Below are 9,704 nucleotides of genomic sequence, written 5' to 3'. Positions count from 1 at the left end.
ACCGCCTGACTGTCACCGTCGCCACCACCACCACCAGCGACACCACCACCATTGTCGTTGCCTGGCCGCCACCACCGTCGTCATCACCCTACCATCGTCATCACTACCAATGCTACCACCGCCACCCCCACCACCACAACCACCCCACCTAACCGCCACCACCACCATTTATGTCGTCGGAGCTGCCACCACCACCGTCGCCTTTCAAGTTTGTTTGTTTTTTTTGTTAAATTTTTTTTTTGGAATATGAATATTTTTATAATTTCGATTTCATTCCTACAATTTGTTTTGGATACCAAACAACATAAAGTAATTATTCATTTCATTCCAATAGATTAACCAAACAAGAGAAAGGAATAGTAATGATCCATTTCATTCCCTTGTTCATTCCATTCCTTCTCTCATTTCATTCCCTCTTCAATCCATTACTTCCAACCAAACATACCCTTATTGCTCTCTTTTTTCATGAATACTTAAGACGATCAAGGGTATTGTTTATCCACCTAAGCTTAAGCATTAAAGTCTACCAAGCAGCCATTAGATACGATAAAGGTATAATTAATTAATAACTATTGGTCCCCACAACATGACATACCCCCGTTATCATGCAATACCCCGAACCTTCACCATAAGTGAGTATTCACTAATTCATCTGTAGGGTTTACATGTTGCATGTCCCTTGTGGTCCGTTTCTTATTGGTAATGAGATGCGAGCAAGGGGACCCCACATGGCTAAAAGCGTTGATGATCAAGTCAGTAGTGTATTTGTACTTTTAGTACGTAGTGTCATGTTTAATGACTTATGCGGCAGATAACTGCGGATTTTCTCTTTTTAAGCTTTATTTAAATATTCACAACCCCACTTAGGAATTGTGAATACTCAGATGAATAAACTGCATACAGACCCATAGTCTACACACCCAAAGCACCCATCAATACAAGAATTAAGGTTACAAAACCATACGCCAATGAAGTGTAAAACACTAAAACTAAGCAGTTTGAGATTTATATCACCGGCTACTTGGCATACTCTAACGTTAACCTACCCAAGCATCATATGATAAGTTGGTAAAATCATTTCCTCGAAGTTGGGATATGAATGTGCCAGTTATCAAGAAGACAAAAGATCTTAACAAGTTGACGCTGTCTGAGGTTATGGCCATCATCAAGGCATGTAACGTGGATGACAAACAACGTGCTATAAACCATGCAAACTCCTACAACGCAGCTAGTTACAATGTTGCCTCAAACAATGCACTTATCTCACAAGACAACTTTTCTATGTTCAAAGCTACCTAAGGGCAACATCAATTTCAACCTCAAAATAATTTCTCTATGTTCAAATCCTCTCAGGGTCAATTTTCTCCAGTCTCACCACAACCAACACCAGTTTTCTTTGCTAAGCCTGCTCAATCTTCTGCTGCTAATTTTAAACCTCAATCATCTGGTGTTTCTCCTAGTCAGAATTCCAGTCAGATTCCCTCTATCTCAAAGGAAACTCAAGAGATCAATTCTTTAATGGCGGGATCCATGAACTGCTACAATGCATTCCTTGCTGGATATTTGGTTCAACCCGTAGTTGCTGCTGAGCTTGATTAGATTCATCCTGATGATGTAGAAGAGATGGATATCCTTGGAAAATCGCCATGGAAGTGTTTCGGGCTACGAAATTTTACTAAGAGAACAGGAAGGAATAATTGGAATGTGCCGAACAATAAGAAGGTGGGTTTTAACAAGGACATTCTGAGGTGTTACAACTGTCACGAGCCCGCTCATTTTGCTCGTGAGTGCACCAATCCAGCTTAGGAAGGAAACATGGAAAGAGCGTTAGTTCCTGCGGGCAATGCTAGAGGAGAAAGTGGGGGTAGTTCGGGTGACGGTGAACGGGGTATGGTTGCTCAACAGTTTTCCTGGAATGATCAGACGACTGCTCTCAACATAAATAATCAGACTGCCAACTTTGATCATGTTGAAGATGCTAAAGAAGAAAATGCTGCTGAGGAACAAGTCAAGGAACTTCAATTTTCTTTTATGGCATTTACATCTTCCGGAACGTCTGAGGTAAGTTCTCAATTATGTTCTCAAGCTTGTATTGATAAAACAGATCTTTATAAATCCCATGAGAGTAACTTTCTTAGAGAAATGGAAACCGTAAAATCCGAAAACCATAGACTTAAGAAAAATTAAAAAGATTATCTAGATAAAATTGAGGCACAGAAAAGGGATTTTTCCAAGCTAAAATATGATTTTAGTCTAAAATGTTGCCACCATCTAGATGCCAAACGGAAAATTATTGAATTAACTGCATAACTGGAGGCTTTCAAGTTAGAAGTTTCAAATCTAACTAATAAATTTAAAAGGGCTGAACTTGATTTTAGGAAGTTTGATGGTTCCAGTAAGGTAGTCAATCCCATGATTGAAAATCAGTTATGATGGAAAGAGAATGCTGGTGAGGGTATAAGATATAGTCAAGTACCCCCACCATGTAATGTAATGACAACTACACTAGTCTTCCTTTCACCAAAGAGCAGGAAGAAAAAGTGGAAGACATGAAGTATGGTAAATTCGTTAAAATTGAGAAAGTTGACTCAGCAAAGGCCATTGCGTCTACTTCAGAAGTGAACGATTATAATGTATTTGCCTCATGTGCATATAGAGTAATCATTGAGGATTGGACTGATGAGGATGATGAGTCTCGTGTTTCGATTAACAAAGACATTATTTCTGATGTTTCTTTAAAATTACCTGTTTTGAATTATGTTATTCTGACTGCTTGTGTGGGCTCTGTTTTTAAGAGCAAAGATACTTGTGTGGTTGATTCCATTAAAACTTTGAACTCTGATAATATGGTTTTTAATAAGTTTAAGAGATTGAAAAATTCTAATAAATACTCATCGCCTAAGTTTGTTAAAGAGAGATGCTCTAATGACAAACAAGGTGGTAAGTCAAATCATATGTCTAATAGTAAACATCAGGTAAAGCAAACTAGTCCACACAAACGGTCAAGACAAGGAGTTTCCCAAAACAATGTCCATGTTAAACGTCAAACTTGTTTTAACTGTGGCACTCCCGGTCATATTGCTAGAAATTGTCCACGTCGTCCATACGTCCCTTACTATGGATTTTATCAGAGGAATATGCCTCGTAATACCTATAGGCGAAGTTTCAGGTATAATCAGGCTAATCCCTTTGACGATGATGGGAACAAATACAAATCTGGTAGGTTTAGTCCTCATCAGACCAAGCCTAACATGTTTCGTAGAAGTGGTAGAAGCAGTGCTTCGGTTTCAAAAACGAACACGGCTTCTAAACCGAAACAAATGGAAAAGACAATATCGTCTATTTCTCCCACTCAAATATTAGAGATCAAGTCACCCATTCGTACTAATAATGCCAAAACTTACAATGGTAGACATGAATGGTTACCTAAATCTCCGGTAAAAGAGGCATCAAATTCTATATTAGATGATCGAAAAGATATGTCATGCAACCTGTGACAACCTTAGATGAGTCAGGGTCACCCAGTGTAACTATGGACTGGGTACCAAAGTCTAACTAATCTCGCACATCGTGCGGGAACATCTATGGAGGAATATCATCAGACCTTAGTATGTTGATAGTGGTTGTTCCAGTCACATGACAGGAGACATTTCCCAGCTACACGACATTCAAATCTTTAACGGTGGGTATGTGTCCTTTGCGGGAGGAGAAAAAGGGAAGATTACTCAGAAGGGTACAATAAGTAATGGTGTTTTGAAGTTTGAAAATGTGAATTTCGTTCCAGAGTTGAAGCACAGTCTGCTGAGTGTTTCGTAGATATTTGATAAAGGTTTTTCAACTCATTTTACTAACAAAGAGTGTTTGATATTAAAACCTAGTATCATCATACCAGAAGACTGAATTCTTGTTCGATCACAAAGAAAAGATAATCCTTACGTGATCGACATGAATAAAAATGTTCCTGATGAAATAACTTGCCTATTTTCAAAAGTGTCGGAACATAATTCCATGCTCTTGCATCGTCGTCTTGGTCATGCAAATGTGAAAAACTTAAATCGTCTTGCTAAAAATGATTTGGTGCGTGGTTTACCAGTCAAAGATTTTGTTACTATTGAAAAGTGTGTGGCTTGTGCCTTGGGTAAAGATAATCGAAAAACTCATAAACCAAAATTGATTAATTCCATTTCATCAGTGTTTCAATTACTGCATATGGACCTTTTCGGTCCGGTTCATGTTTTGAGTCTTTCTCACAGCTCTTATTGTCTCGTTATTACTGATGACTACTCACGTTTACTTGGGTGTTTTTCTTGCCAAATAAGAGTGAAACTACAGAACTGATTAAGAGGTTCGTGGTGCTTATGGATAATCAGATCAATTTGAAACTGAAGGGGATTCGTTGTGACAGTGTTAAATTCAAGAATGCTTCATTGAATCACTTTTTTTCAGAAAAGGGGCTGCTTCGACAATAGAGTTCTGCTCGGACATCGCAACAGAATGGTGTGGCTAAAAGGAGAAACATGACTCTTATTGAGGCAGCAAGGACCATGTTGTGTGATTCAAACTGTCGTTATTCTTCTGGGCAGAAGATGTTAATACGTCATGCTATGTTTAGAATTGGGTGATAATCAACAGAATGGTGTGGCTAAAAGGAGAAACATGACTCTTATTGAGGCAGCAAGGACCATGTTGTGTGATTCAAACTGTCGTTATTCTTCTGGGCAGAAGATGTTAATACGTCATGCTATGTTTAGAATTGGGTGATAATCAACAAATCTCAAATGAAAACTCCATATGAGATTGACTATGGTCATAAGCCTACGGTTGCTCATTTCAGAGCGTTTGGCTGCCCATGTACTGTACTGAATCTTGAGTCAACACCAAAATTCGGGGCCAAAGCTGATTATTGTTATTTTGTTGGATACGCTGGTCATACCGCCTATAGAGTCTATAATAATTCAACCAAGCAGATTTTAGAATCATATGATGTACGTTGGTTGGAAGAAAACGAGACCGATGCCCGTGTTGGTCCTGACTGGCTGTTCGATTACAATGATCTCTTCAAACCGTTCAATGTGCTTCCGGTTATTGACACAGAAATTTCAGGTGATGCTACCATTGATGCTGAGAAAGAAGATTTACATGCTGTCTCTCATATATCTCCATTTCTGTACGACAATCCCTCAGAATAACCCGATGTCTCTCCACCTTTGGCCGTCAATCAATAAGAAAAGGTTACTGAAACTGTTTCCTCACCAACTTTATCAGAAAATGCTCCAATAGTTGAGGGGGAGAGTCCTATTCGTCAAATTTTTGGAAGTATTTGTTTCCCAATTTCATTCCGAATGAATATGTTTCCAGCACCTCGTACTCACATAGTACGGTGACCTCTGGTTGGAAGAATCCCCTCGCTGAGATCGATGAGAATCTGTCAAACTTACCTTCTACCAGTGTTGTTCCCGAACAATCAGTTCCATCAAGAATCCAGCGAAATCATCCAATTAAGTATGTCATAGGTCCTCTTGAAATAGGCGTGTCCATTTCTGTCAGACAGGACGCACAAACAGCTGCTTGTTCTCTTGTTTTATCTATCAGATTAAACCAAAGTCAGTAGAAATGGCTCTTCAGGAATCGATCTGGGTGGATGCTATGCATGAAGAATTAAATCAGTTTGATAAGCTGAAGGTATGGAGGTTGGTTGAGCTGCCGGTGTGAAAGAAAGCACCGGATACGAGACGGGTTTTCCGAAACAAGCAAGATGACTCGGGAGTTATTGTTAGAAACAAGGCACGATTAGTCGTTCGTGGTTTTCGTCAGGTTGAAGGTTTAGATTACACTGAAGTTTATGCTCTTGTAGCTAGACTTGAAGCTATTAAAATTTTTCTGGCTTATGCTTGCCAAATTTGAATTTCAAGATTCCAAGAGTGCTACCACTCCTATGGCAGAAAGGCCTCTTTTGTCATCTGAACCTGAATGGAGTCCCGTAGAACAAACATACTATCGATCGATGATTGGGTCTCTGATGTATCTCACCGCCAGTTGTCCTGACATCATGTTCGCGGTCTGCCAATGAGCCCGTTTCCATGCTAACCATAAACTCTCTCATTTAATTGCTGTTAAACATATTTTTAGAAATCTGAAGGGACAACCGAAGTTTGTTCTTTGGTATCCCAAAAACTCAGACTTTGATATTTATGCTTTTGCTGATAGCAATTATGGTGGAGATGACATTGACAGGAAATCCACATCTGCTGGTTGTCAGTTCTTAGGTGATCGTCTCATCTCATGGCAATGCAAGAAACAACAAACGGTATCTACATAAACTACCAAGGCTGAATATGTTGCTGCATCAGCTTGCTGCTCACAGGCTATCTGGATGCAATATCAATTGCCGGATTACGGTTTGGAATTCTTGGCACCCCTATCTTTTGTGATAATGAGGCTGCCATCGCAATTGTCAAAAATTTGGTTCAACACTCAAAAACCAAGCACATCGATATCAAAATTCATTTTATTCGTGACTGTTACGACCGAAAACTGATTCATCTTGAGCAAGTTCACACTGATAATAATGTGGCGGACTTATTTACAAAACCGGTCGGAACAGCCAGATTTAATGTGCTTGTGAGTTTTCTAAAAATGCTTCGTTTTGAGGATTGAGTCTTTTTGAGAGTACATATTTTCTAAATTTGCACATATTTAGGGGGAGAAAAATCAAAAATTCAAAAAGAGTGTGTGTGCGTTTCTCTTCATTTATGAAAATCAAAAACTCAAAAAGAGTGTGTGTGCGTTTTTCTTATTTTATTTTTCACTTTCGCTTAAAATTATGTCGGCTGCTCAATTTTTAAGGACACATACTTGTATATGTTTGGTCCTGTCATCTACTCGTAGACTCACAGGATAGCCATTTACCTAAAGACTGAAAGCATCCGGGGCGATTGTGATGTGTTGCGTGTTTTTATTCTTTCACTTAAAACTATGTCGGTTATTCTAAGCTTGAGGGACACATATTTACATATGTGTTTGGTCCTGTTAACCACTTGTGGACATATGGGATGGCCATTCACCTGAGAACTAAGAGCGACCGGGGCGATTGAGTTTTAAACTGTCTTCTATAATTCTCTAGGAAGTGATATGATTATTCAGTTAATAGCTTTTTGAAGCTTCAAAATATTTTCAAGTGAAAATTGATCCAGCCTTTGGAAAATGATAGATAAATTGTTTCTGTGTGCCTAACGGGTGAATTTATTAAGCTTAAAAGGCTCTGGAACAGTCATTGATTTGTATGGTAACTTTCCATAATGCGTAAAAGTTGAAGTGATATAAACTAAATTTGCTAAACTTACCGTGGAGAGTCATTTTGAAGAAATATGCATGTCTCCATATACATCTCTCCGAAGGATAGGTAGAAAAGCAATTACCGAGTTATACATGAGCTCGTTAGTGTCTTGATCACCAAAAATATTGTGTTGTTTTGTTTATTAAAAATAATAATAATAATAATTAAGCTTTGAGTTCCTTATGTTATGTATATATAAATAAAAAAAACTCGGTTTTAAAAGGCTTAAAGGTTCAAACTAGAACTACAGGGGTGGGGCACTCAAGTAAGTCCTAAACACCATGAATGAATGGCCTGTAAGTCCGGACGACTTGTAAGTCCAACGTTCAAACTTCAAGCCTAAAATTTTGTTTGAATATTTTCAAAAATTCTTTTGATCAAGCACTAGGGGTTTGGAGTCAAATTGGGGTGATCTGGGGAAAGCCAAATAAGCTTTGAGAAGAGATAGGATGCCTCACAGATCCATCAGTGATGTCCATATGAGATTTATGCCTAACTGAACCTAATCCATATCACTGACGCAATGAAAATCATGCTAAGTTTGTTATACCTGCTATCAACTTGTCTCTTTGTGTCATAATAACGCTGAACATGAATCCATGTGAAAGCACCTTAATCAATAAGATTCCATGTTCGGATCTTTTCATAAAAGCGGGGTTTTTATCAAAAACTAAAATTTGATCCCAAATTTTCTAAATTCCTAGAAGACAGGTGTTTCATGTTATGTTCTTAAACTGTGTTTCTTTTAGTTTTATTTTATTTTGGTTATTTTCTTTTCTTTTATTCTATTTGATTCTATTGTCACCTCGGATTTACTCTCCTCGAAACAAATGTTATAAAAGGGCTACCTTTGACTTTGGTTAAAACATGTTGGGCTTTGAGTTAGTTTGTTGTCTTTATGATAACTTGGTTTTGGGCTAAACTTTTGGCCTGGGCTCGTCTAACTGGGATCATCTGGGTTCACGGACCACTAGTTTTGGGATATAAAGGTTTTGGATCTCTATTATTGACATTATTTTCAAACCATCTTTTCTCTAATATCTCTCTGGCCGAATACCCTAACCTTCATTGCTAATCGAATCTAATCCCATCATAGTGATTCGTTGATTCAAAAATAGGTAATGAACGCAAAGGATGAATCATTTGATCTTCAAGAATTTGATTGTGATGTTCTCGAGGCTAGATGGGGTTTATGTTGACGATTCAAATAATGAATCAGTGTTTTGCTAGACATTTGATTGGATTATGTCATGTTTGAGGTTTTAGAAATTTATTGCAGGTTTATGGTTCATGGAGATATCGATCATTTGGGGAAGATGACACAAGTTACTAGGTAGAATTCAAAGGGTTTCTCTATAGTCAATTTGACCGAAAACCCTTGGTCAAACCAAGAGTTCTCGGTTGACTTTTGTTGACCGAGATCTCTTATCGTTGACTGAGAACTCCTGTTCTCGGTGGAACTGGACAAAGAACTCCATTCCTTGACCGAGAACAGGAGTTCTCGGTGGGAATGGACAGAGAACTCCATTTCTTGACCGAAATCCACCTGTGTTGACAGAAATCAACCTTCTGGACCGAAATATGTTATAAAATTTTTATTATGTTTCATTTATGGTCCATATAACTTGTTTCTTTCACAACTAGTCCTAAATGTTTGATAATTAAAATTATGACCTTAAACTTATGAGTGTTGTTCAAGTTATGTAAACAATTGCTAACTTGACTCGTTTGTTGCAGTAATGGCTGATCAAGCACCACTAAAGTTCATTGATACTCACAATATAGCTGGATACTTATTTGATCTACCTTTGACATACAAGGAGTTTAAGTCCATGATTGTCGGTCTCAACACTTGCAGGATTTCTCATGCTTTACGAGAAACTTTTGTCATATGCAAGAACATGATCACTGAGTTTTGGAATAATGCTTTGATCAACCAACAAGGAATAGGTGGAGGTGTTACTATAGACTCCAAAGTTCCAAAGAAGTCGGCCGTCATCTCAGAGGCCATTGTACGTGAAGTGCTGCTATTAGGGAATCAACCTGATTACCCAACGGAATACTCGGTCGATGGTGCCACTGAAGTATAAACAAGAATGGGTTACAGAGGATCTCATCCTCCAGCTATAAAGAAGCTTTTTCATCCTTACTGGAGGTTTTTGATCCATACATTTTTCACTTGCGAACTGGAACTACAACTATTCCAGATTCGTGTTTGATGAAATTATTAGTAACTTAAAGGGAAAGAAGAAGGAGATGTTTCTTATGTATCCCAGGTTTCTGCAGATGATCTTCGATTCACACTATCCTGATCTTGTTAAGTCTGTCGAGACGCTGGATATGAAGTCAATGGGACCTAACACCTTTG

Source organism: Bidens hawaiensis, unplaced genomic scaffold, assembly GCF_021521415.1.
Source record: "Bidens hawaiensis isolate Kalapana, Puna unplaced genomic scaffold, B.hawaiensis_p1.1 tig00025758_1, whole genome shotgun sequence".
In the NCBI taxonomy this organism is placed as follows: domain Eukaryota; kingdom Viridiplantae; phylum Streptophyta; class Magnoliopsida; order Asterales; family Asteraceae; genus Bidens; species Bidens hawaiensis.
Note: the sequence above shows the minus strand (reverse complement) of the source record.